This window comes from Trichosurus vulpecula, chromosome 3, assembly GCF_011100635.1.
Source record: "Trichosurus vulpecula isolate mTriVul1 chromosome 3, mTriVul1.pri, whole genome shotgun sequence".
NCBI classification, from domain to species: domain Eukaryota; kingdom Metazoa; phylum Chordata; class Mammalia; order Diprotodontia; family Phalangeridae; genus Trichosurus; species Trichosurus vulpecula.
The window spans coordinates 361,283,747-361,300,329 of record NC_050575.1 but is presented as its reverse complement, the minus strand read 5'-3'; the positions used below and the strand labels follow the sequence as shown (position 1 = coordinate 361,300,329).

At 40.2% G+C, this 16,583-nt stretch overlaps 1 protein-coding gene across 1 annotated transcript in view; it reads left to right on the top strand.

The window, feature by feature from the left end:
* WWOX (WW domain containing oxidoreductase) overlaps positions 1–16,583 on the top strand; it is a 1,243,064-nt gene that overhangs the window by 513,170 nt on the left and 713,311 nt on the right. The window lies entirely within an intron of this gene.

Sequence of the window (16,583 nt, the reverse complement as noted above, 5' to 3'; positions counted from 1 at the left end):
GTTGAGTTTGAGAAACCAATAGGACATCTAGGTAGAGATATCTCACAAGTAGTTGATGATGAGAAACTGGGGATTCAAGCTAGACATTGATTTGAGAGTCACCAGGCAGAGATGACAATCGAAACTAAAGCCACTGATGAGATCACCAAGAGTAAGGCAGAAGCCAGTGAATACAGAGAGAATGAAGATAAAAGAGACCAAATTATCTAAGAGGAAAGCTCATGGAGAAAAACGTGAAGGCTTGGCACAAAGGGAACAATCAAAGGCCAGCCTCGATAAGAAGAGGGGTAGCTTCCTATGAGATTGCAACAAAGGAAGAGAAGATAAATAGAGATATGAATAGGTTCTGAGGAGTGACATAAGGGAAAAGAGGAAGCTCACAGTAGGTGGCCTCTATTTTCTAACAAATTTGGAGGTGTGATCAGCTGCTTGGGGAGGGAAGGAATTAGGGTTATGTTGGTGGTTTGTAGAGAGAAGAGGTCTTTGCTGTGACTCATTTTCTTCCTCTGTAAAATGGAGATAATAATATTTGTACTATCTGCATCATAGGTCAATCGATCAGCAAGCATTTAAGCACTTACTATTTTGCTGGTTTTCTGCTTGTGCTCTGGGAATATAAAGACAAAAATGAGGGAGCTCCATCTTCCCCCCCAAAAAAACTTAACATTCTAATGGGGGAAACAATGTGAACGTATCAAAGCACGTACCAAATTATTCACAATAAATAAGTGCCATTTTAGTGAGGCGAACACTAGCTGGGGAGAGGGTCAGGAATGGATTTATGGAGAAGTGAACTTTTTATCTGAGTTTTGATGGAAGCAAGAGATTCCAAGAGGTGGAGGGGTGGAGGCAGAACATTCAGAGAATGGAGAACAGGCAGGAATATCCAAAGACAGGAGTGTGGTGTGTGAAAGCAGGCCAGTGTGACTGGAGCAGAGGCTAGAGAGGGCAGTAATATTTATTGAGCTTGGAAAGGTAAGTTGGTGGCAGATGATGAAGGGCTCTAAAAACCAAACAGAGGAGTCTATATTGCATCCTAATGGGAATATTGAGCAATTGGAATGCATTGAATGTGTGTGTGGGAGTGAAATGGTCAGACCTATGCTTTTGGAAAATTACTTTGCAGCTCTTTGGCAGCCGGATCAGAGCAGGGAGAGACCCTAGTCGTCATGATGAATTAGGAGGTTCCTGCAGTAGTCTGGGCAAGAAGTGATGTGGGTAAACTAGGGCAGTGGCTGTGTGAGGGGGGGAGAGAAGGGGATGAATGGAAAAGATGTTGTGGAAGAATAAATGACAAGACTTGGTTATTAATTGTGTAGGTGGGCAAGGAAAAGAGAGGGGTCAAGAGAGAGCCTTCATTCTTATTTAGAATGGTTCTGTCCTTAACAGGAACAGGAAAATTTGGAAAAAGCTGTTCTTTTTGGAAGGAATCATACTTTGTAAACCTATAAAGTTCTATAAAAACAGGAATGGTTATTATTAATAATCTTAGATTCTGAGTTGCAATAGACCACTATAGGCATCTAGTTAAAACAATTTCCATCTATAACATTTCCAACATGAACAGCCACAATCTGTTTGAAGATTTCAATCAAAAGGGAACCTAATTCATTTAAATGTAATTTATCATCTGATTGGTGATTGCTCCTCTCTGATCATTATTTCAGAAATGCCAAACCCCTGATTTACTTCACTCACTAATCTGTGTGTATACATACACACCCACACCCACATTCATACATACATATATACACATACATATACATACATACACGTGCACAACTCGTTTGTACATAGTTGTTTGCATTTTGTCTTCCCCATTAGATCATGAACTTCTTGAGAGCAGGGACTGTCTTTTACCTTTCTTCATGTCACCTGTGCTTGGCACAGCCCCTGGCTCATAAAAGATACTTCATGAACATTTATTCAAGGACTGACTAGCTGATGAGGTACCTTGCTACCCTTTGAATACCCTTTCCTTCCCTTCCCCCACCCCCAGATGAAATCATGAGTCATGATCACCTGAACTCTTGAGTGGTCCTGAATGGGAATTGTCAATCTGGGGCCCTATAGCCCTTCTAACTATCCCTGGAACTTCGTTGATCAAAGTGCCTTTCCCTGGCCACCACTCCCCTTTGTGTGCTGTCTCTCCAATTAGATTATAAGTTACTTGAGGGCAGAACCTTTTTTTGTGTCATTTTTAGTACAATACTTGGCACATAGTAAGTAGTTAATAAATCCTTTTTTATTCATTCATTTCTTCAATTGCCTATTGGGTTGAATTTATGATTACTGATACATAGAGAACAGAGCTGGAAGGGATCTTAGAGGGCATCTATTCCAGTGTCCTACATTTATAGAGGAGAAAATTAAAAAGAAGACTCAGAGTGGACAGAATGTACCCAAGGCCACATAACTTAAGCATCACAGTTCCCTGACTCCCAATTCATGTGGGGAGAACAAGAGGTTGTGCTTTATGAAAATTAAGGGAAGGAGCAAGAGATAAATACTCTGGATAAGAGTTAAGTTGGTAGAGAACAGAAGGAAGGATGGTTATTGTCCTTAAGCATGTGGAGGGTTGTCCTTTTGGGAAGAGGGACTACGTTTGTTATGCTTGATCCTAGAAGGTCAAATTAGCAATACTGTGTGGGAATTTTCTTTTATCTTTGGATCCTTTGTGCCCTCCACAGTGCCTTACCCATAGTAGGCAGACACTGTGAATTCAGTTGAATTGAACTAAAATGAAAGTTCAGAGGAAATAGGTTTTATTTCAATCTAAAGAGTAACTTCAGGGGGAGGTGGAGCTAAGATGGCAGCTAGAAAGCTGGGACTGGCCTAAAGCTCTCCCCCAGGACCCTCTAAACACCTATAAAAAATGGCTCTGAACAAATCCTAGAACTGCAGAATCCACAAAAGTAGCACTCTAGCCCAGGACAGCCTGGATGGGTGCTGGGTAACATCTATCTCATGGAGTTGGGAGTGGAGCGGTGCAGAGCCTAGCATGGGCTGCTCCTGGACCAACAAGACCGGGAGCCAGGCAGAACAGGCCCTAGCCCCTGAATCAGTGAGCTGTGGCAGTTACCAGACTTCTCAACCCACAAACACCAAAAACAACAGAGAAGGTTAGTGGGAAAAACTGCCAGGACAGAATGAAAATAGTTCCCAGTCAGCCACCACCATGGGGGGGGGGGGGGTGGATGTGGTGCAGCTCAAAGGCTGCTTACAGAGCTACAGCTGTAATTTCTTCTGGCCTCAGGCCCACCTGGTGGGAGGAATTAAGTGGCAGATTAGAGCGGGAGTGCAGAGCCTGCTAAGATCTGAGTTGCAGTCTGGGTTGGTGGTTCATGGGGGAGAAGGAGGGCTGGTGTGGCAGAGCTTGCTGTGTAGAAATAGCCCTGAAAACAACAGCGTAGCCCCTCAATCTTGGGACAAAGTACTCTCTACAAACAGTCATACCCCAATGAAAAGCTCAAGGGTAAAGTAGTTGGCTGGGAACATGAACAGGCAGCTAAAATGGACTCACACTCAGATTCAGACTTTGGAATCTTTCTTTGGTGACAGAGAAGACCAAAACATACAGCCAGAAGAAGTCAACAAAGTCAACGAGCCTACATCAAAAGCCTCCAAGAAAAACATGAACTGGTCTCAGGCCATGGAAGAGCTCAAAAAGGATTTGGAAAAGCAAGTAAGAGAAGTAGAGGGAAAATTGGGAAGAGAAATGAGAGTGATGTGAGAAAACCATGAAAAACAAGTCAATGACTTGCTAAAGGAGAACCAAAAAATACTGAAGAAAATAACACCTTAAAAATAGACAAACTCAAATGGCAAAAGAGCGCCAAAAAGCCAATGAGGAGAAGAATGCCTTGAAAGGCAGAATTAGCCAAATGGAAAAGGAGGTCCTAAAGACCACTGAAGAAAATGCTACCTTAAAAATTAGATTGGAGCAAGTGGAAGCTAGTGACTTTATGAGAAATCAAGATATTATAAAACAGAACCAAAGGAATGAAAAAATGGAAGACAGTGTGAAATATCTCATTGGAAAAACCACTGACCTAGAAAATAGATCCAGGAGAGATAATTTAAAAATTATTGGACTACCTGAAAGCTATGATCAAAAAAACAGCCTAGATATCATGTTTCAAGAAATTATGAAGGAGAACCGCCCTGATATTCTAGAGCCAGAGGGTAAAATAGAAATTGAAAGAATCCAATGATCACCTCTTGAAAAAGATCCCAAAAAGAAAACTCCTAGGAACATTGTTGCCAAATTATAGTGTTTCCAGGTCAAGGAGAAAATACTGCAAGCAGCCAGAAAGAAACAATTTGAGCATTGTGGAAACACAATCAGGATAACAGAACATCTAGCAGCTTCTACATTAAGGGATCAAAGGGCTTGGAATATGATATTCCAGAGGTCGATGGAGCTAGGATTAAAACCAAGAGTCACCTACCCAGTAAAACTGAGTATCATGCTCCAAGGCGAAATATGGATTTTCAACAAAATAGAGGCTTTTCAAGCTTTCTCAGTGAAAAGACGAGAGCTGAATAGAAAATGTGACTTTCAAACACAAGAATCAAGAGAAGCATGAAAAGGTAAACAAGAAAGAGAAAACATAAGGGACTTACTAAAGTTGAACTGTTTTGTTTACATTCCTACATGGAAAGATGATGTGTATAATTCATGATACCTCAGTATTAGGGTAACTGAAGGGAATACACACATACACACACACACACACATATATGTGTGTGTATATATATATATATATACATACATATATAAATATATATATGTAGACAGGGCACAGGGTGAATTGAATATGAAGGGATGATATCTAAAAAAATAAAATCAAATTGAAGTATGAGAGAGGAATATATTGAGAGAGGGAGAAAGAATGGGGTAAATTATTTCACATAAAACTGGAAAGAAAAAGCAATTCTGTAGGAAGGGGGGGGATAGGTGAGAGGGAATGAGTGAATGTCATCGGATTTGACCTGAGGAGGGAATAACATACACACTCAATTGGGTATCTTACCCCACAGGAAAGAAGGAGGAAGGAGATAAAAAAGGGGGGGAACGATAGAAGGGAGGGCAGATAGCAGGAGGAGGCAATCAAAAGCAAACACTTTCGAAAAGGGACAAGGTCAAGGGAGAAAATTGAACAAATGGGGATAGGATAGGAAGGAGCAAAATGTAGTTAGTATTTCACAACATGAGCATTGAGGAAGGGTTTTACATAATGATACACATGTGGCCTACGTTGAATTCATTGCCTTCTTAGGGGGGGTGGGTGGGGAGGGAAGAGGGGAGAGAATTTCGAACTCAAAGTTTTAAAAGCAGATGTTAAAATATAAAGTTTTTGCATTCAACTAGGAAATAAATATACAGGCAATGGGGCATAGAAATGTATCTTGCCCTATAAGAAAGTAAGGGAAAAGGGGATGGGGGGAGTGGGGTGATGGAAGGGAGGGATGACTGGGGAAAGGATCGATCAGAATATATGCCATCTTAGAGGGAGGGGGGAGGGTAGAAATGCGGATAAAATTTGTAATTCAAACTCTTGTGAAAATCAATGCTGAAAACTAAAATTATTAAATAAATAAAAAAAAACAAAAAACATAAAGAGCAAGTTCTTAACAATTAGAACTAGCTAGAAATGGAATGAACTTCCTTGGAATATATATGAAATTCCTCTTCCCTGGAAATCTTCAAATGAGTGACCTGTTGTCAGGGATGCTGAAGAAGGGATTCTTTGGACTTTAAGTCCTCTGAGGTCCCTTCCAGCTCTGAGATTCTGCTGTTCTTTCTGTGGTAGCGACCCTGCTGTCTGCAATTACTTATTTTCCTAATCTTTTCCTTGTTCCTCCTTAGTTGTTCCTCATAGCAGATAGACTTTTCTGCCAGAGTGACTAGCAGTTTGGCATTCTGCTAAGTGTCCTGGACAGCAAGCAGATATTCATGGCATGTTTGGCAAATCTCAGGTTTTGTCTTAGTGATGTTAAGGACAACATTGTTTTGCCAGAAGCTATAACAAGATGATTCTGTAACAACATTGTGACACCAAACTGTGTTCTGCAATTTTCTTTAATATTTATGCTGGATAAATTATTTATCTCTTTTTTCCTTCCATTCTTTTCATCTCTTTCAGGTGATGTAGACAGGTGATTGGCTTTACTGAACCACCAAAGTCAGGATTTGATTTTGGGGGGGGGTGGTCTGTAAAGAACAGATGTGTCAGCATACTCTGTCCTCTGAGAATTTATTCACCAACTGTGTACCCTATATATTAATATGAATTAATGAGCTAAATTAAGGGTATCCCCACATTTGAAGGGAGCCACATATTAGTCTATCATCTTTGTAGGCTTTTGGAAATCCAAGAAAACTAAGCACAAAAGAATTGGAAAACTCAGCCATTGCCTACCTGTTATCTGTGTGATCTCTGTCAATTCTGAACTCCATCTCTCTTAACTGTTCTAAATATATAGTATGAAAAAGAAACCTCATTGTCTACAGACTCTTCATATGAACTCAGAACACCTGGATTTAAATCCCATTCAGCCACTTAAGGGCTTTGTAGTCTTGGGAAAGTAACTTAAACACTCTTGTGCATCAGTTTCCTAATCTACAAAATGAGAATAATAATATCTATACTCCCTACTGCCTAGAATAGTTGATAGAGAGCAGGCCTTGGAGTTAGCAAGTTCAAGTGCTGCTTCCTCTATGTGTTGGCTCTGTGACCGTGGCAAACTTAATTAACATCTCTGTGCCCGACATTCTCTTCCATTTTTTCATTCCTTTGGTTCTGTTTGATAATATCTTGATTTCTCATAAAGTCACTAGCTTCCACTTGCTCCAATCTAATTTTTAAAGTAGTATTTTCTTCAGTGGTCTTTTGGACCTCCTTTTCCATTTGGCTAATTCTGCCTTTCAAGGCATGCTTCTCCTCATTGGCTTTTTGGAGCTGTTTTGCCATTTGAGTTAATCTATTTTTTAAGGTGTTGTTTTCTTCAGTGTATTTTTCAGTATTTTTTTGGGTCTCCTTTAGCAAGTCATTGACTTGTTTTTCATGGTTTTCTCGCATCCTTCTCATTTCTCTTCCCAATTTTTCCTCTACTTCTCTAACTTGTTTTTCCAAATCCTTTTTGAGCTCTTCCATGGCCTTGGACCAGTTCATGTTTTTCTTGGAGGCTTTTGTTGTAGGCTCTATGACTTTGTTGTCTTCTTTAGGCTGTATGTTTTGGTCTTCTTTGTCACCAAAGAAAGAATCCAAAGTCTGAGACTGAATCTGGGTGTGTTTTCGCTGCCTGGCCATATTCCCAAGCAACTAACTTGACCCTTGAGTTTTTCTGTGGGGTATGACTGCTTGTAGACTAACAAGTTCTGTGTTCCATGTTTTGGGGGGGAGGTGCCAGCTCTGTCACACCAGCACTACTCCTTCCCCAAAAACCCCCAACCCGGGCTGGGCTTAGATCTTCAGCAGGCTGTGCACTCCTGCTCTGATCCGCCACTTAATTCCTCCCACCAGGTGGGCCTGGGGCCAGAAGCAGCAGCAACTGTAGCTGCCCCCGGGGCTGGAAGCTGAACCGCGAACTCCTTCCACTCCCGCAGCTTTTCTCACTAACCTTCTCCGAAGTCTTTGGTGTTTGTGGGTTGAGGAGTCTGGTAACTGCCGCAGCTCACTGATTCAGGGCGCTAGGGCCCCCTCTGCCCAGCTTCTGGTCTGGATGGTCCATGCCGCTCAGGCTGGGTTCTGCTCCACTCTCTTCCCAGCTCCCAGCTCCCAGCTCCGTGTGGGATAGACCTCACCCAGAGACCATCCAGGCTGTCCTGGGCTGGAGCCCTGCTTCCCTCTGCTGTTTTGTGGTTTCTGCAGTTCTAGAATTGGTTCAGAGCCATTTTTTATAGGTTTTTGGAGGGACTTGGTATGGAGCTCACGCAAGTCCCTGCTTTCCAGCTGCCATCTTGGCCCCCGACATTCTCTAAGACTGTAAGCATCACATCATGTACCAAGATGCGTTGGTACAGGCAGTTTCCACACTGGGAGTTCCTCATACCAATGAAACCACAAATCTGTTCTAAATCCTACCTTGCCTTCTAAAACAAGGAAGAAATGTAAAAATCCCATTTTGGGAAGCTAGGGCAGAACTGATTTCTTTTCCTTGGAAGCTGGGTCAGGCCCGAGCAACTTACAGAGAGATCAAATGCAGGAGGTTAATTTCAGGGATCCCTCTTCAACATCCAAGACCTTTCTGGCTTAAGACTCCTTTAAGCAGACCCAGTAATTGTCTCTGTGAGAGTTTCTACCAGTGGGGGTGGGTGGAGTCAAATTCTAGTTCTCATGAGGTAGTGTGAGGGTACAAGTCAGGGAGGTATCCCAACATAAACCAAGTTATCCCAGGAGGACTCATTTGGTCAGACAGGGGGACAAAGGAAGGCTTTCTTATTCGGAAGTAGGAAACAACATTGGAGAACTGGAACCAAAGTTGCAGAAATGGAGAACTGACATTATTAGGGTTCTGTGGGCTCATCTTATGTGCAGATAATACCTCTACCCTTGCCTCCTCCTGCCTCTCCTAATCCTCTGTCCCTGTCCTGATGGGGAAGCACAGTACAGTTTTACTATATAAGCACAGTTTAACTACTGGATCTGCTGAAGAGGATATTATGGAAAGATCTTGGGCAAGTCACTTAACTTTTGGGGGCCCCAGATTCCTTATTGGGGGAGCTAGGCAGTATAGTGGATAGAGCTCTGGGCCTGGAGTAAAAAAGACCTGAGTTCAAATCTGGCCTCAGACACATACTAGCTTTGTGACCTTGGGCAAGTCTCCTAACCCTGTTTGCCTGTTTTCTCATCTGTAAAAAGAGCTAGAGAAAGAAATGGCAAACCACTCTAGTACCTTTGCCAAGAATATTCCAAATAGGGTCAGAAATGACTGAAAATGACTGAGGAACAACAAAATTCCTTATCTTGGAAATATGGGGTTTGAATTAAATTATCTTCAAGGCTTCTTCTAGATCAGACTTTGGTTGTGATTAATGTTGATTTTGACTGTAACCCAGTTTGTACCCGTCCTCTCATGGTAACAAGCCTGGAGCAAATCTGGCTTCCAGTGATGGCTGATGGTAGTGCAGTGGTCTACAATTCACTTTCCGGGTGGTTCCCTCTCATGTATCTTTACGATTTAGGCTGTTCACATGAATGGTTTTCACAAAGCTGTCTCCATAACCAAGAACTGGGTCACAAATCAGATCTTGCAAATCATACTGAGAGGACACTTTTAGAAATGGGAAGGGAGTTCAAGAGTTATTAGCTTATTTTTCCTCAAGAGATGAGATTGTATTCTTGTTTCTCCTATAGATTGATATCTAAAGTATATTCTTTTAGGCCTTAGGCAACAGTCATTTATCTCCCCGAACCTCAGTTTCCCTGTCGGTGATATAAGTATGACAATAATAATGAGGAAGAATAAAAGTCAAGTGAGGTGGAAATTAAAGTGATTCCTTTTGGTTGGATTTTCTAAAATCAAAACTTCAAATTGTCAATTGAATTTCTGTAATGCATCCTCAAAAAAATAACCTTTTCTCTTTTAAGCAGAATCCTAGGATGTCAGAGGAAGGAGTGTTATAGAGATTTTATTCCAAACACTTAATTTTACAGAGTAGTACACCTTTTTTCTTTTTTTTTAAAAAAACTTTTAACATTCATTTATAAAACTTTGAGTTCCAAATTCTCTCCCTTGCACCCTCCCCACCCCACCCCCATTGAGAAGGCAAGCAGTTCAACAAGTTTATACATGTGTAGTCATGCGAAACATATCCATAATAGTAATGTTGTAAAAGAGAACATAGACAAAAAAACTCAATAAATTTAAGTAAAAAAAAATGTATGCATCAATCTATATTCAGATACCATCAGTTCTTTTTCTGGGGATGGATAGCATTATTCACCATAAGTCCTTCAGAGTTGTCTTGGATCACTGTATTGCTGAGAATAGCTAAGTCATTCACAGCTGATCATCTTACATTATAATATCGCTATTACTTTGTACACAGTACATTTCACTTTGTATCAGCCCGTGCAAGTCTTTCCAGGTTTTTCTGAGAGCATCCTGCTCATCATTCCTTATAGTACAGTAGTATTCCATCTTAATCACATACTACAACTTGTTCAGCCATTCCACAGTTGATGGGCATCTTCTCAGTTTCTAATTCTTTGCCCCCAGAAATGAGGCACCTTAAATATTTTTGTACATATAGGTCCTTTTCCTTTTTGGTTTTTTTAATCTCTTTTGGGATACATACCTAGTAGTGGTATTGCTAAGTCAAAGGGTATGCATGCTTTCATAGCCCTTTGGGCATAGTTCCAAGTACTACATCTTTTACTAAAGTGACTTACTTAAAGCCATACAACTAGTAGCCTTCCTCTTCCTTATATAATACTTCTATTGATGCTTTCTGTCTGTGTATCTTATATAAGCACATTATACTTAGAGGAAGCTGTGGGATATGATGTGATAGTCTTTCTGCTCTTTTCAGTTTGTAAAACATAATACAATTTTTAGGCCTCCATTGGAATTTTTCAGATTTCCATTCTACTTTGAAATGTGCTTGAGGATTAGAAGTATGGGGATAATTTAAGTAGATCTGTATTTATTTCTGTTACTTTAAATAATATAATATTTCAAGGTTCTTTGATTTCATTGTTGTGACTACTCCCTTCAGTGCTGCACATCATAAGCCTCTTCTCCCTTAATGGACTGAGTTGTAGTAAAAAGAAAAAAAAAATCATGACTTGATTGTCAACACTTGGCTGATGAGCTCTCTCTTAAATGAAGAGGAATAGTCTTTTGATAATGTTCTGAGTGTCTCTTACTGAGCCCATACACAAGAGCATTCCATCTTGGTAGGACTTTCTGGAGCTTGTGTTCCATGAATTTAGCCTTCAGAAACCAGTCAGTTGGCCTTTTTAAGAACTCTATGTAATAAAAAGGTATCAGAAGTTTCTTGTTTAGAGAATATTCACCCATCTACAGCAATTATAATTACTCCTTCAAGAGCCTTCAGTTTGACTCTCAGCACATATAGCAACTTGGAAGGCCAGAAGTAGAAAGGTTTTTGTAGGACATCTAGTTGAAGATGCATCTGTGTAATATTGTTATCCAGCTTCTTCCGAAAGACCTACGTAGTCTATTGGATGGAAGTATTAGAAAACTTTTATTTAAAAAAAATTTAAAGCCTGTATGCATGTTGGAATGTTTCCTCTTTTAGTTGTAAAAAGCAGATATATAAGGGGAATTTTGTTGTTGTTCAGTCATGTCCAGCTCTTTGTCACCCATGGCCTACGTTGTCTATGATGTTTTCTTGACAAAGATACTGGAGTGATTTGCCATTTCCTTCTCCAGTGGATTAAGGCAAACAGGTTAAGTGACTTGTCCAGGTTTACAGTGCTATTAAATGTCTGAGGCCAGATTTGTACTTAGGTCTTCCTGACTACAGACCCAGTGTTCTATTCACTGAGCCATCATTCTGCCTCCTAGACAAACAATGTTTAAGTGACTCGCCCAAGGTCACAAGCTTGTAAGCATCTGAGTTCAGATTTGAATTCAGGTCTTTCTGATTCCAGGTCCTGAGTTGTATCCACTGAGCTATGTAGCTACTTCATAGGAGGAATAATGGGCTTTAAATAATCATGGGCTAAAATCTCTATCTGACATTCATAATGACATAAGACTATTATTTGTATGTCTCTGCATTAGTGGAATTGGAGTTTGGGAAGTACTTTGAATAGGTTGGATAAAAACTAGGCCACTGGTTCTGGCTGGCACACACACGTTATTGTTAAAGCAGCTGATAACCAAAGGGTGTATTGTTGATATGGATAACAGTTGTGGATGTTGTTGGATGATTTTAATGTTTATATTCCACTGGGGTGAGCTCTGACAAAGGACTAGCATTCCCCAAATAACTAATTCTTTTAAAAGAACATCTGTTGAAACTGGTAATTTACATTCTTCTTAAATAGAGAGCGACTTAATTAACCCTCTAGGGACACTAATATTAGTTTATTAGAGACTATTTCTAGTTCTGTTTATTTTTACACTAAATGTTTGTTAAAATTGAAATCATAGTTCCTTTTCTGTATCTCATATTTTTAGTAAATGATCACATCTTAAGGAATAACTTGGTGAATAACCAGCCTTTTTACTGAACCCTTAGCATATCAAAAGAAATTTCTCACAGTCCTTACTAGGAAGAAAAAATGGATGAAGAATGTAAATAGTCCAGATTATGACATGAAACTGGACAGACAGCCCACCAAACAGGTCTGTCACTGGATCTATCTTGGATAAGCCCTGAAGACTGATAATGAGCCAGGCTTATCAGGACCTTGATATAGGGATGGTGCACATTTCCCAAAAGTACCTCCAATGATCCTCAAATGCTTGTTGCTACAAAAGTCTATTTAACATGAATACTCTTCCAGTGATACTGTGATACTGTATGGACACAAATGATGGGATTACTATCACCATAGGATTTAGAATTATGTTGATCTGAAAGTAAAGGAAGGTATAGTAAAAAGACACGTGGTGAGCATGTATAGGCTAACTTATGCTACTAGTGAGGATTTGATTTTAAGAAATGATGTGAAAGACATTGAGGGTGTAACTGTAAGTTGAGCTAGTTTTCTAAACTGCAGTAGGGCAGGAAGTCTAAAAAGACCCCTCAAACCAACTTTTTCCATGTAAATCTAGTTGAGGACTGTCTAGGTAGAGATCTCAAAACACAGCAAGGCTACCATGCCTTAGTTCGGGGACAGCTCACATGGAACACAATTACTAGGGGAGGGAGTGTCATCTGTCAGCGTCCTATTTAACTAGTTTATCTTCGCTGACTAGCTGTTAAATTTGTTGGTTTCTACTTCACTGTAAGTGCTGTCAACCTCTAAATTTCGGCCTCCTAAGGCAGTTCCCTCGTCATTCTTCCCTAGTAATGGCTTTGATGGAAGGCATGTACAGCCAGAAAAGGAGATCATGGTATTCGTAATAATAGTGCATTGGATAATAAAGAGTGGAGAAAGTCCTTTAGTAGTTTGATCTCCATAGCAGATTAATTGCAAAACCTGACCAAGTGGCACATGGGATGAGAAAGCAGATTGGTCACATACCTAAGAAATCGTTTATTATCAGTTTTCTAAACGTATGTCTTATTGTTGGGAGATGGAGGGAAAGACAACATTCTGACAGCGTAGAGTGGCTGAATCAGGTTAGTTTAGCTTACCTTTATTTAACAGTTTAAGAGCCGAAAAATATTTTACATACATTATCTTGTTTGACCTGTCCACTTAGATTGTCTTCATTTGGCAGGTAGGGGGTAGAAAAAGCTTAGAGAGATGTAGTGACTTAGCCTAGGTCACAGCTAGCAAGTAGCAGACCTTGGAATAGACCACAGATTCTGATTCCAAGTCTAGTGTTCTTTCTTGTACATTCCAAGCTCAGTTCCTTTTCCTTGGCTGTCCTTTGTGCCTGAAATGCTATCCGTGTCACCTCTCCCTCCTGGGTTGCCTGGCTTCCTTCAAGACTCAGCTTAAATCCTACCTTTCCTGCTCCCTCCTACTGCTACTGCCTCCTCTCTGAATTACCTCCAATTTATTTTAGATGTATCTTGTATGTACATAGTTGTTAATATGTTATCTTTCCCATTAGAATGTGAGGTCCTTCAGGGCAAGGACAATTTTTGCTTTCCCTTCACCATAGTGCCTTCTCATGTAGTAATCATTTCATAAATGCTTGTTGACTCAGTGCAGATGTGTTGAATGTTCTGAGTGTAGCAGCACCTGAATGTCTTGTTGGAGCTTGGAGGAAGGGGGTGGGGAAGTCAGACTGAGCAAGTTGGAGTTTGTGGACAAAACTTGAAGATGGAGCAGTGGGAAGTGAAGAGAAGAATGAGAAGCATCTTACTAGAGGAAGAATAGGTGAAAACTAGGGCCTATGAAGGAGCTGGGCCAGTGTGGGAGGGTGGGAAGGGGGGGAGGGGGATCTTGTTCATTGGGAAATCAGGTGAGCAAGGAACTTGAAGGAATGGCTCCAGAAACAAGTCAAGCAAGGTCCATATACTGCAAGAGGATGTAAGACACTGGTGTAAAGAATAATAAGGGCTATAGTGCCAGCTTGGTACTTTGGCCTATACTTCTTGGAAAGGTCTGTTAATGCCATAATCAGACATATCCCTTCCCTTGTTAACTCTTGGTTCAGGGGGCCAGCTCCAAGAAAAAGGAACCCTATTGCTATACTGCCATCCTTTGAAGCATTTGCTATAGCCTGAAAGTTTTAATATTCAAGAGGGTTTGGGAGGAAGGAGGAGACTCTCCATTAACAAAGCATAGTGGTCTTTTGTAGTAATAACTCACATTTCTATAGCTCCTAAAAGCTTCCGAACTGTTTTCACGAAATTAATAAGGGGAAGAACCCAGATTTGACTGGAGTCTAAATATGCTGTTCTTACCACTGCACTACTCTGCCATAGCAACAAACCAGGTACACTAGAAACAATTATTGGTATTTATTCATTTTGACCTATTTAGGGAAAAGTGCCCAGGAAGTAAATGATTCACTGAAAATATTCCTTTAAATAGAAAAGTTGCCAGGTCCATTTTAAATAGAATTAAATTTAAATAAACATACCTTTTCAGAAATATATTTATTATGTACGGCAAGGCTTTTTTATGGTCATTGATCCATGTGTACACTGTTGCCCTCTATTGGATGGTATGGGAAATGTGTTGGCAATGTCAATTGATGCTGTTTATAAAATATCTTATTCCACTTTCATATTCTGTGTAATGATTACATGGTTAAGTTGCAATCTAATGTCTGGAGAAATATCAGAGGCAGCTGGTGACACAATGGATAGAGTTCTGGGCTGGAAATCAGGAAGAGCCGAATTCAAATTCTGTCTCAGACCCTTACGAGCTATGTCTAGCTATGTGACCTTGGGCAAGTCACTTAATAACCTCTGCTTCAGATTCCTCAGCTGTAGAATGAGGATAATAATAGTGCCTACCTCTCAAGGTTGTTGGAAGGATCAAATTGATCAATCAATAAATATACAATATTTGTAAAAAAAAAAGTACTTAGCACAGTTGCTGGTACATAATGTATGCTCTATGAATGCTTATCCCTTTCTTTTCCTTCCATATCAATGTGTTTGGAGTCAGCCTATTTGGGTACAGTTCCTAGTGATTCCATTTACTTAGTAGTTTGAGGAAAGGTATTTAACTTATCCTTGCTTTACTCATCTGTAAAATCACAATAATAATATTTAGCTTGTGGGGATCAGATGAAATCATAAACAGAAGTCTTTAGAGATTTATAGATTCCTAGGTTGTTTGAGCTGGAAGAGCCCTTGGCACTCATCTCCTCTAATCCTGCCTTCCGTTAAGATTGAGCTCATGTGTTACCTTCTCCACTAAGCCTCCTCTCCTCCTTCCCCACAGCACTCTCCCTTCCAGTTACTTGCATTCTGCTTCATATATGTCATATCCTTCATTAGAATTTAAGCTACTTGAGGGTGTAAATTTCTTACATTTTTGCTTTTTCTTTCTATCGCTAGTGCTTAGCACAAGACCTGGTGCTTTATTGGTTAATTGATGTTTCAGAGGAAGTTAGCCCCAGCTGAGAGAAGGAAAGCCACCTGCCCAAGGTCATACAGCTAGCTTCTGGCGCACCTGGGGCTCCTGACTCCCAGATCTCCTAACTTATAATGCAGTGTTCTTTTGGTTACAATATGCTACTTGCAGAAGACAATGTAAGTACTAAATACACACAAACTGTTACCATTTTTTAATGAGAGCTCTTTCTAAAATCAGAGGAAAAGGTGAAGGATTTAAATTGATTCTAAGAGATAACACATTTGGGATCCAGCACCTGGAGAGTGAACAAAATCCCAGTGATGGATGCAGGTGTGCTTTTTAATGCATATGTGTGGGGAAGTAAGGCCTTGGGGAGTCTTAAAAAAATCTTTTACAGTTGAAAAGTATTTTCCCTTCGTTTGGATACATTGTTGCTCAATAGTATGCTAGTATAGGGCCATCAAATACTGAATCGTAAGCTATCTTGCTTACTGTTTCCTTATCTGTTGGGTATTTTGTATAAGGAACTTAACCAACCAAGTTTGGACCTTGTAATTGGCTATTTGTGCTGTTCATAATAGGGCCGGGTAGGTGGCATAATGGATATAGTGTCATGCCTGGGGCAGGAAGACCTGAGTTCCAGTGCAACCTCAGATAATTACTAGCTGTGTGACCCTGGACAAGTCACTTAACCTCTGTTAGCCTCAGTTTCGCCAACTATAAAATAGGGATAATAATAACACCTACCTCTCAGGGTTATCGTGAGGATCAAATGAGACAGTAATTGCAAAGTGCTTAATATAGTAACTGGCACATAGTAAGCACTACATACATGTTAGCCATTATTATTGTGAGACGTTTTCAAGAGGATAGACGTTATCTATTTACGGTAATTTAACAAATATTTATTGCCTTTTTATATAGCACCCTGGCTTCAGCACTTGTTAA